This window comes from Marmota monax, unplaced genomic scaffold (assembly GCF_021218885.2).
Source record: "Marmota monax isolate L192 unplaced genomic scaffold, Marmota_monax_Labrador192_F-V1.1 WCK01_AAM20220418_F8-fsc00122, whole genome shotgun sequence".
Classification (NCBI taxonomy): domain Eukaryota; kingdom Metazoa; phylum Chordata; class Mammalia; order Rodentia; family Sciuridae; genus Marmota; species Marmota monax.
Window position 1 is genome coordinate 7,386,682 of NW_026695223.1, and position 12,408 is coordinate 7,399,089.

Genomic DNA, 12,408 nt, shown 5'->3' on the forward strand with positions numbered 1-12,408 from the left:
TTATTGAAATGCAATTAATGTACAAATAAACAGTTTGGAGGATGAAAGGATGGACAGATGGTTGGCTGGTCAGCTAGGCAGAGACATTCTGTTCTTTATGTCTAGTTAGAGCTCTACTTCTTCCAGGAAAGTTTCCATGATTATCCAATTGGCAAAGATTTTCCCCCTACACTGTGCTTAAGGCCTTCTCCCTCCTTTTCAGGTTGGGCCAACTCAGCGGCTAGCTGGGGGCTGTTTTTCTAGGAACTGTGGGATCCAGCACTGGCTGCGTTAGGCCCAGTGCATTCCAGGCTAACATTTTCCGCAATCCCCGCACCCACGCTCGCCCCCCCCCCCGCACCTCCCTCCTCCAGTACAAACAAACCCAGAGCCCCGGGCCCCTGCAGCACTGGGGAGCTGAGGACTTTAACCTTGGGGGGTTAAGCAGAGACCAGCTAGCCCAGAGGAATTCAATATCGAGCCTCCGGCGCGTGAGACAACATCACTTTCAAGGGTCCTTTGAACAAATCTCAAAAGCTCCTTTTGGAACACAAACCAAATAACTCGAAAATAGGGGGTCCTCCGCCTCCGGGCAAGCAGAGGGAATAACAATGGAGCGAGCAGGAAACGGGTTTTGAGCTGCAGAGAAAATTCTAAGAAGGCCCAGAGAGGAAGGAAAGACCTCTGTGGAACACCTCTGCCACCCTGGGGCATGCACACGGAGCCCCCACACCAGTCCACACCTCTCCCGGGCATTCGCCGCCTCAACCCCTCTCTCCCTCTCCCCGAAGGGGTACACAGCCCTGGGCCTGTGGCCACTGCAGGCCTCTCCTGGTCCACACCCACGCTGCCCCCACTCACCCTCTGCCCTGCTATTTATTCCCTGCAGAGCGGGATCCGGCAGAAAGGACCAGCTGGGAGGAGGCAGCAGTTGTTCCGAAAGGAAAGGAGATCCTCCAGCGAGAAGGGTGGACGCTAGCTGGGGGGTGGAATGTCGCAGGCTTGGAAGGGGGAGCGAGGAGGGGGGCGTCCTCGGGAGCTGATTGGCCTCCACCGGGTGTGGGTGGAGCTAGGCTCCGAAGCCCACCCCAACCCCACCCCCAGACCCAGCCGAGGCCCCGCTTTGTGTCAGTTTCTACCCCAAGATGCGGCCCCCAAGCCGGGGTTGGAGACCCAGGCGCCTGCCCTGGGAGAACAGTGGGCCAGTTTGTTAAAACTTTTTTTTTTTTTTTTTTTAAGCCCATAAGATTATTTATGAACAACTAAGCAATGATCGTCTTTACATGAACTAATATGCAGCTATTTTACTACTATTTAAATATATGGATGCTAGGGATTTTTAATTTAAAATCTCAAATTGCAGTAAAACGGAGAGTATGATTCCATTCATATAAGAAAATATTCTCACATTATTTTGTTTTTATGTGGTGCTGAGGACCGAACCCAGTGCCTCATGCATGCCAGGCGAGCACACTATCACTGAGCCACAAGATACATAAATAAGTAAACGTGTTTTTTTTTTTTTTTTTAAAGACAGAAAATATTCTCTGTGTGCTTATATAAGGGGTAGGGCTAATAGTGAAAAAGTCTGCTATTGACCATGTTCACAACCACTGATTTGTTCTAAAATAGCACAGGCCTTGTTTTATAGGTTTAGCAAAGTAGTCAGGTGTTAATAAGGTGTAACAGACAAAAACAAATCAAAAGCAAAATCCTGGACTCTGAAGCTTCCCCCGGCCCTACTTACAAGCTGGGGAGGACATATGTTTCTGTAGCTACTATAGTAAATTATCACACACTTAGTGGCTTTAACACAACATAAATTTATTATCCTACAGTGCTGAAAGTCAGAAGTCTGGCACAGGTCTCCCTGGCTTATTACCGAGGTGTAGGCAGAGTTACATTCTTTTAGGAGGATGTGGAAGAGAATTCATTTTCTTCAACCTTTCCATCTTCCAAGCCTCTGCCTTCAATTCTCTGGCAACAATCTCATCACTTGGACTTTGGTGTTCATTGCCACACTTCTTTGGAGTCTCCAGACACTCTCTATTACAGAACACTTGTGATTACACTGGGCCTCTCTAAGTGATCCAGGATAACCTCCCATCCCTCAGTCAGTCACCTATGCATCTTAATTTTATCTGTAGACTCATGTTCACAACCATGAGTTCTTGCTAGGTACCACTGCACATTCCCAGGTTCTGGGAGTTAGTGTCTGGTCCTTTTCAGGGTCATTTTTGTGTCTACCACAGAGGGTTGATTGATTTCTAGCTCTGTCCTCATCTGTGACAGTGGGTCTGGTGATCATCTCTATCTCACAGGATCACAATTGGGATAAGTCAATGCAGGTAAAGCCCTTAAAGTGGTACCTGGCACATGGCCAACTATGTGAATGTCCATTATGACCACAGAGATGAAGGGATACTTGGGGACTCTTTCCATGAGTCTTTGCATTACAAATGGCCAGTGACTTCAGTTTACAAAGCAAGACACTTCTCCTGCCTTGTGGGTCCTTTCACCTCTGCTGCTGGCCCCCTCCCAACAGTAAACCCTTCCCACTCTCTCCTGAGAGAGTGTGGATTCTCCTTGTTCTGGTCTGCATCCCTCAACTCCAAGTCCTTCATCCCTTTTGATGCTCATGTTCTTTGGGGCATTCAGCTCACTCTTCTCTCTTCCTCCAGTTAATTAAGTTCCTTAGAGGTAGAAAGCGTAGTGGGTAGGAAACCAGTAAACTTGCCTTATCCTCTTACCGCCGCTTACTAGCCACTGAAAAGTCCACCGCTTTTCAGGATTCTTAACACAAAAGATAATGTGTGAGAAAGGTCGTGCCTAACTCCTAGGGCAGTCACGACTAAGCCGGGAGTCTGGCGCGGGCTCCCTGCTCCACTCCTTGGCTCCCTGGCGCAAAGCCAGTCGGCGGAGAGCGTGTAGGTGACGTCAGAGGAGCGGAGGGGGCTGGGCTGGGCCGGGGGAGTCTGGAGGAGGAGGGTGGAAAAGCTGCGCTGGCTTGGCCTGAACCTCTCCTACAGCTTGGTGCTGGAGGGGGTGGGGTACGCCTGGAACGAACACACACACACACACACACACAGGAGGCGCCCAGAGGACTGTCTCCCCGTGGCAAGGGATTTTGTTTTGAAAGAGCCCTGGCACCTGAATTTCAAGGTCCTGTTGCATCTCGACCTGTGCGAACCCTTTCCACTGACTGCATCTCCGTGGTCCTTTCTTGATACAGCAGATCCGAAGAGATGTGTTAGTTGTAAAACTCTGATCAACTGCACAGCAAAAACAACACCAGCTAAAAATGGTGGGCTCTGTGCGTGTGTGTATCTGGGAAGGGAGGGCGACACTCGGGCATGTCCTGCTGGCTGTCAGCATCTGCCAGGAGGAGGGGTATGGCAACAGAGAAATGCAGCTGTCTCCGCAGAGAGAATGAGGAAGAGAGAGCTCAGTTGCAAGGAACTCTGGTCCTTTGGAAGCAGCCCACAGTCCCCAAACACTCTTTTGCCTTCAGAGGCCCCTCCGAAACCCTGTTCAGCTGCACAAACACCGCCAGGCACCGGGAGCCTCTCCCCATGGTAGTCAGAAACCCGCTTTGTGCTGGTAGCCACTAGTTCTCTTCCAAAAACCTCTGAGAGGCAAGCTTCCATTCTGCCCCCCCTCCCCAAGAGGCTGGCAGAGCAGTTGTGAGGAAGCTTAGACTCACAGGAGAGTGAGGAGAGGACCCAGGGCACCAGGAGGTAAAGAGTAAAAGAGGTACAGGGAGGGGAACTGCAGTTGTCCCTCTGAATCCCTTCGCTGCCTGTTAGACTGGGATGGGGGGCTCTGGGTTTGGTGCCCCCAGATAGATGCACTTTGTAGAATGCTACCATGACATGGAGGTGGAAGGGGTGGGGAGAGGAATAGAGGGAGAATCAGAGGCCTACCGGATGCCTTCCTCCCTGCTAGACTGGAAGCTAGGATGGGTGAGAAGAGAGTTGGTGCTGAATAGAACCTGCTCTTGTCGACTTGGCCTATGTGGCCTGCAAATCTCTTTTCAGTTTTATGCAAATTGTAGTCCCAAGTTTTGTCTATAGTTTTGGAAATATAAACCAGTACCCACTCTCGAAAATATGGGAGAGCAGTTTCTTCAGCTGTGTACTAAGTTTTTCAATGCTGCTTATTTTGCATCCTCTCCCCCACATCTCAGTTTGGTAGCTAAGACTTATCATTCCTTGCCTCGGTGACTTTATCAATGCAGAAAGCAAAGTGTCAGGGCAACCTCATAGGTGTTACACAGAGCACTACACTCAGGAAGCCCCCTGTGCTTAGGAGGCCTGATAATCAGGAAGTCCTATGCTTGGTTTAATGCTCTGCTGTTGCCATCTGGAAAATTTCTCATATATTTTGCATGAGAGGCTCTGCATTGTCATTTGGCACCAGATTCACAAATTATGTAGCTGCTCTTGCCAAGCATCCTGAAGGAGTCAGGTCTTAGTAAAACCAAGAACTGCTAAATAGGGTTTTAAACAAGCTGAGACAGTGTTGTGAGGGGGGAGGCCCTTCAGAGTTTGCCACCAGGAGACAGTCTTGAAATTCACAATGTCTGGTGAGCTCCAGCTAAGCACCTGCTTTTCCTATGTCACCTAGAATTGAAGACTAGTAGCCCTTGTTAAGGAGGACCTCGAAGGTAATGGCTCAAGAGCCATACGGTGCCTCATCCTTTAACTTTTTTTTCCCCCTCGGGGAGATATAAAGGTCTTTCAGGTGTCCTTGTGACTCTGCATTTATTTTTCTAATTCAAGTTGCCACACCACAGGAATTCCCCTCTGCCCACCCAGGGGAATATGTACAGTGGAACACTTAGGACAGGATCATGAACCCAATGCTACAAAGGCCAGAGAGCACTGTAAATGAGAGACGTAGGCCTGGTGTGATGTTAGGAGGTCATGCAAAGTATGACAAACACAAACTCTTCTAAAGGGAGCCCTAGGCTATTGTGCATGAGAATGCAGGCCCTTGTTCTATTTTCAGATTATTCAAGAGAAGCTGGGAGTCTGGATCCTTGTGTAAAACCTGATTTATTAAACATTTTAAAATTAAAAGGATTAGACCATTATCCAAGCACCCTAAACACACCTCTGGGAACCAAACCTAGTGCCTGAGCTACTCCTTTGTGACTTCTACTGTAGCTGAATTTGAAAACATCTTTCTGTTATCTTATGTCATATGCATCATTCTCAGTTGAAAACATCCCATACATAAAACAAAAATGCTTTGTTTTTATTAAGCCAACTGAATTCTGACACTGATAGTCTATCCTGCTGTTAACAGAAAACCCCATCAAAACAGTCTTTCCCTGGGGTCCAGCCATCCCCTCTGAGGTCTGACCTTCCCTTATCCCAGTCCTAATGATAATCATGCTCAGTGCTTGATTAAGGTAGTGTGTGCCCAGAAGTTGACCAGAAGGTATTTCTTTAGGAAAAAAAATTCTCATTCTCTCTCCTATAACACAGTCTCCAGTGCTCTTTTAATTTAGAGGCCCATGAACACACTTTTTCCAAATGTGGTGGCAATGGTAACACCAATGCCACTACCTTGGCCTATTTGTGTCCTATTACTCTTTTTGGTTTGATTATTAGAACTTTTCTTTGCTATGCAGTGTCATTTTTCCCTAAGTTATATGTAGAAACAATGCACTGTTGTTGATTTCCTACAGATCACATTTAACATATGCATTAATGTACAGAGTTTATTTTATCAGACTCGTACAAAACTGTGTGGTAGTCAAATCAGTGAAATCCTTTTATTTTGTATAAAAACAAAATCACACACACACGCACACACATACACACACACATGCTCATACACTACAATTATTTGCTGAAATAGTAGGTTGTTGGAAAATCAAATAACAAAATGTGATTTTGTTGTTCAAAAGTAAAAGCAGAGAGGGTCAGGAGAAGGTGGGAGGGGAAGAACAGATCTGCAAGACAGGACCATGTCCTCAGCCATCAGTTGTTGAGTCTGCACCCAGGTATGTGTGCCAAGAGCAAATGCTAGGTGGGGGGGCTATGGCCTCCTGTCCCCCAGCATGGGAGGCTGTGGGTAAGTGTGCTCAGTTCTAGGGCTTATGTAATGGAAGGAACACGATGGAAGAGATCTGTCATTATCTGAGCGCTCTGTCATCATCTCCAGTGTGATGCCGAGCAACCCTTTTTCTTCTTGGGCTCTCTGCTTTGATGAGGGGAAATGAAGAGAGGATATCTTTTCAACACAGCAAAAGAAAACAAATAGGACAGGACCCGTGAAATTCCGAGATGAGGAAAACAGAAAAAGGAATCAAGAAAATCACTAACCACTGTGGCACCCAAAGAAAACCCCGAACCCTGGGTGTACCTACCTCCTGGCATTCCACACATTCTCAGTAATGTAACCACACGGGCCCCACCCAAGGACTGTCCCTCGGCCCCTCATCCTGCCACCTGTGAAGCTAAACCTGCCATGTTCCTGAATCTCATTGGAGGAGGTCAGAAGCGGGGGAGCTTGCAGCGGAACTGCTCTTGATTCAATGAGGTTTATAGACACAGCTTGTGGGGCTTCTATGGAAATTCATACACCTGTGAAGAGAAATTTCAAAAATGTCTTGTAATCTTTTGGTGTCTTTAAAATGTGCTCTCCCCCAACCCAAATTCTTTTTCAGGCATTAGTTTTGACAGCCTTCTTGCCAAAATACTGTCAGAGACACATCCTTTGAAGTTGCTAGTCTCAACTGGCTGATGAAAATTATCATCAAGTGGCCACCAGGTAAAGAAGTACAAAGGAAAAGGAAGGAGGTTGTTTTGCATTAAAATACATAAATATAATTTAAAATCAGAGCTTCCTTACAAGAATGGAAATAATGAGTCATAGGCCTGGGTTTTGCAACAGCATTAGGAACCCAGGCTGTGACATGCCCACGGAGCAACTCACTGTTTCAGATGGTTGGGGGAGGAGAAAATATTTCCTTTAGGCAAAGTAGCTAAAAAACAAACCAAATCTGATTCAATGAGCTTCAAATGCTGAGTGAGGCAGCAAACAGACTATGACAAAAGCAGAAGCAAGGCGTGCAGTTTAGAAAGGTTTTTTCCTAGAGGGGATGCTTGTATCTAATGCTTGTATGTGGTTCACTGTGCTCCATGGATGTTCTTCCACCTTAGCAAGTTAGGGGCTTGGTTTAGGGGGCTGGGATGGAAGGAGAGTCGATGCCTTTAAATGTCCAGGATTGTTTGAAGGCCTCTTCCTGTGGTCGGAGTCTGGATGAGTAGCTATAGGAAAAATAAAAGAACAAACCAAAAATTATGGCCTAATGTTAAATTGTTTTTCTATTAAGAATTTAAACAGAAAGGGGGAAAGATTAAAAAAAAAATCTCTCTTTGTAAGACCCAAAGAAACTACTCTTAATACTATCAAATATTAATATCTCTTTTAAATTTCTATTTTTAAAAATGAATGCAAATAGTACCTTACTAATTAACTAAACGATTTTTAATAACTTTTATTTTGAAATAATTATGGATTCACAGGAAGTATCAAAATATATTGGGATGTTCTGTGTACCCTTCTTCTACTTTTCCTCAATGGTTTGGTTTTATTTTACTGAATTATCACAAATACTCAACAGACATTGGTACGATCCACAGAGCTTATTCAGATTTCAACAGTTTTGTATGCTTTCATTTGTATTTATGGATGCATAGTTTTTGTGTTGTTTTACCATGTGTGTAGACTTATGTAACCACCACAATAGAGACACAGAACTGTGCCCCGGGCCAGTGGTACATGCATGCCATTTCAGCTTCTCAGGAGGCTGAGGCAGGAGGGTTGTCAGCCTGAGCAACATAGCCACACATCTTAACAAAAAAAGAAGAAGAAGAAAAAGAAAAAGAAAAAGTTTCAGAAGTTTCAGAACTGTTTATTCCTCACCCACTTGAAAACATAATTTTTGTACACCATGGACCAGGCACAGTTCTAGGTAATAGGAATTTATCACTGAGCAAACAAAAGTCCCTGCTCTTTGAGAAGAGACAGAAAATAAAAATTTAAAAATGAATAGTATGACATAAATATCAGGTGATGAGTGCGACAGATCAAAATAAATCTTGTAAAACTAATACTCTTTGTTGACCATCTTGTAGATTTAGGCACTGGGCTGGGGGAGAGAGTTGTTTTTCCTCACATGATCTGATGAGGAAGAACCTTATCTATATTTTATATATGAATAAAATAAAGTTTATAGAGATTGAGTTGTTTATTTAAGGCTACAAAATGAACAAGTGATGTGTGCAAGTTTATGACATTTTTAAAACATCATAACAGAAGTACCCCACATTTAAAGCATTAATTTTAATTTTTTAACATTAATTTATTCTTATTTTTTAGTGGATACTCAAGACACAAGCTTAGCAAAGTGATGCTTTAGAAACACTCTGTGGGTTAAAACAGAGCTTGTAGTATTATTCTGTGTGTTCCATTATGTTTATTAGCTTTCCCTTTATTTCTTCTTAAAGTTGGTTGTATTTTCCTGCTCCTCAGTATTGCCATGATGAATTTTGTTGTTTTGAGTGCTGGATATTTTTTAATTCCTCTACATAGTCATGAACTGTGTTCTGAGATGTAGTTCAAATACTTAGAATTAGTTTGATTCTTTGGGGTCTTGCTTTTCAGATGTGTTAGGCAAGACCAAAGCAGCATGTGGTCTAGGGCTAATTATTCACCACTACAAAGGCAAGATGCTCTAAGTACTGCATCCAGTGGCTCATGAATTAAGAGCTTTTTTTCTGGACTGATAAGAACAGGCACAGCTTCTGCTCTTTTGCAGTGCAGTCATTTCTATATTTTCCGGCTTTCATAACCCATAGATTTCAAATTATGCAGATTGAAAATATTTGGAAATTAGAAATTTGACCCAAACTATGCAACTGCTAGAAGAAAACATAAGGTCAACACTCCAACATATTGTCACAGGTGTCGATTTCCATAATAAGAGCCCTCCCTAAAGCTCTAGATATAAAACCAAGAATCAATAAGTAGGGTGGCTTCAAATTAAAAGGCTTAATGACAAAAGAAGCAAAGACTGTGAAGACGGAGCCTACAAAAGGCAGAAAATCTTTGCTAGCTACTCTTCCGACAGGAGTTTAATATCCAAAATATACGAAGAACACAAAACATTTCACAGCAGAAAATCATATAACCCAATCCATAAATGGGCAAATAATGTAAACAGACATTTTTGAAAAGAATAAATACAAATGGCCAATAAATATATGAAAAAATGTTCAACATATTTAGTAATCAGGAAAATGCAAATCAAAACTTACTGTGATTTCATCTTACTCCAGTTAGAATGGCAGTTGTCAAGAATACAAATAATTGTCAGAATTCATATTTGAAGGTAGTAGGTTTAGTTTGGGGGATAGAGTTGAAGGCTCTGAGAAAGTCTTGTAAATAAGAATGGCTTATAATCTAAAAATGAGCTACGAGTTATGTTGCTAAGGTAATAAGACATTCTGATATGAGTCTTCAGAAAACAGAAGAGCAATGATAGGAGAGTCATGTTGCAATAATGATTTGTTTGGTTAACAACCCTGAAAGGCTGATCAGCTGGAATGCCAACTGAAGGTACAAGGGATTTGAGTGACTTGTTTATGGTGAACTCAGTAAACAGTGGAATCCATAGCTGAGCTTTTATTTGAGGATGTACTCACCAAGGTGGAGCATCACTGCTTATCTGAGCTGGACTAACCAAAATGACAGGTTTTATTGTGGGATAAAGGGAAAGAATGAGGAATCCTGGTGATAAAGGGGAAGGTTCTGTGTACTTTTAGGTTATATGAATAATGTAAAATTTTACTTTTTCTCAAAGGATTGAGACTAAGAGCATTTGATGAGGATCAAAACGGGCAAATTATTTTAATTTATATTGATAAGTAAAATAAAGGTTGTCATTTGTCATTGTTCTTTCTTCCTTCTTTTTACTTTTGTTAACAAGTTAAGATTCATAAAATAAGGAAATAAAAGAAATTTCTCATTAAAAAAAAAGAATACAAATAAATTTTGAAAAGAATGCGGGGAAAAGGTATATTATATATTATTGTAGGAGTGCAAATTAGTACAGCACTTTGGAAAGCAGTACAGAGATTTCTCAAAAGGCTAGGAATGGAACAACCATACAATATGATCCTGCAATCCCACTTCTCAGTATTTATCCAAAAGAACTAACATCAGCATACTATAGTGATACTTGCATTTTACAATAGCCAAGTTATAGATCCAGCCTAAGTGTCTGTTAACAGATCAACAAATAAAGAAAATATGGTATATGTACACAATGGAGTTTTATTCAACCATAAAGAAGAATAAAATTACTTCATTTTTGGACGAATAGATGGAATTGGAGAACATTGTGCTAAGGGAAATAAACCAGTGTTTTAGCCAGTTTTTTTTTTTTCATTGCTGTGACTAAAAGACCTGACAGGAACAATTTCAGAGGAGGAAAAGTTTGGGGACTCACAGGTCTCAGTCCATAGAGAGCTGGCTCCATTCCTGGGGCATGAGGTGAGGCAGAACATGAGGGCAGAAGAGTGTGGTGAGGGAAGCAGCTCATATGATGATCAGGAAGCAGAGAGGGACTCACCTGCCAGGTACAAAATATATACCCCCAAATCACACCCCGAATGCCCACCTCCTCCACCTATACCTACCTGCCTGAAGATATCACTCAGTAAATCCCATCAGGGGATAATTCACTGATTGGGTTAAGGCTCTATAACCCAATCATGTCACCTCTGAGTGTTCTTGCATTGTCTTACACATGAGCTTTTGGGGGTCATCTTACATTCAAACCGTAGCACTCAGACTCAAAAAGTTAAAGGATGACTGTTTTTTCTCTTACATGGAAAAGAGAGAGGGATACACCAACAGAGTAGAAAAAAAGGAATCCCAGGGCATGGTGGTACAAACCTGTAATCCCAGCGGCTTGGAAGGCTGAGGCAGGAGGATCGCGAGTTCAAAGCCAGCCTCAGCAATGGCAAGGTGCCAAGCAACTCAGTGAGACCCTGTCTCTAAATAAAATACAAAACAGGGCTGGGGATGAGGCTCAGTGGTCAAGTGTCCCTGAGTTCAACCCATGGTATTGAAAATAAAAACAGGAATGGAGCAGGAGGGAAGAGGGGGTTGAAGAAATACTAGGGAATAAAATCTACCAAATTGCACTATATCCATGTATGATTATACCACAAAGAATCATGTGTGTGTGTGTGTGTATACATATATGTATGTATAATCCACTAATTAAAAATAATAATAGAATAGATACCAGTGAAGGAAAAGTAGAAGTACTATGGAATGATATTGGTCAAATTATGTGCATGTATAAATATGGTACCATGAATCCCACTGTTATGTATAATCATAATACACCAATAAAAAAATAGAAAAAAAATTCATCTCTTCAGATTTTTTCCCCTAAACAATGTTATAACAACTATAACATTTATATTTTATTAGATATTATAAGTGATCTAGAGATGATTTAAAGTGCACAAGAGGACATGCATAGGTTATGTGTAATTACCATGTCATTTTGTACAAGGGACTTGAGCATCAGTAGATTTTGGTAGATGGTGGGTCTAATCCCTTGCAGATGCCAAGGGTTGGTGTTTTAAATGCCAAGGCTTTTAGGTGTTTCTTTTCTGGCCTCAAGTATTTTACAAGAGTTTTTAACAGTCAAAAGTCACTTGAAAAGAGAATTACAAATTAAGAGGATTTATACTATTTGCTTTTTAATCTTTCTGTAAAGTTACCATAATGAAAAAAGACAGTGCTTTTAAGGTGTATAGACACTTGTATATTAATTTGAACAATAAATTTTATACAGTTTTCAAAGCAATTTAATGGGAAAGCAAATTCTTTTAAACAAATAGTTTTTTGATGCCATATCCAAGAAATAATTGATATTTGATCATAGATCTAAATGCAAAGCTAAAGTTATGACATTTCTGTAAGAAAACATGGGAGGATATCTTTAAGATTTGGGGGGTAATGAAGACTTTTTAAAGGGATACTTGAAATGCTAATTACAAAAGAGTAACTACTAAATTGACAATTAAAATGTAAAATTTCTGCCGATTACAATATATTGTTAAAAGAAATAGCAATTTATGGTGGAAGAGAGATATTTATTATGTATGTATTTATCTATGCCTATTTATTTCTGATCATCAAATGAAAGCATATCTAGAAAATAGATAAAACACTAACAAATAAATGGAAAAGGAGAAAAATCAATGAAAATTTAAAAATAGAAAGCTTAAAAACATTTTCTGAGAGAAGATGGGAAAATGACCAAGAATACACAAGAAAAGATATTCAACGCCATTAGTTATCTAGGAAATGCAAATTAACATCACAATG

General features: G+C 41.7%; 1 protein-coding gene across 1 annotated transcript in view; it reads right to left on the reverse strand.

Moving 5' to 3' along the window:
• The window catches only part of Tcaf1 (TRPM8 channel associated factor 1), a 47,752-nt gene extending 46,769 nt beyond the window's left edge, over positions 1 to 983 (reverse strand). The window contains exon 1 of the mRNA XM_046434063.2: positions 841 to 983. The gene's annotated coding sequence lies outside the window, so the exon portion shown is untranslated. The remainder of the gene's footprint in view (positions 1 to 840) is intronic.
• Positions 984 to 12,408: the final 11,425 nt, after the last annotated feature.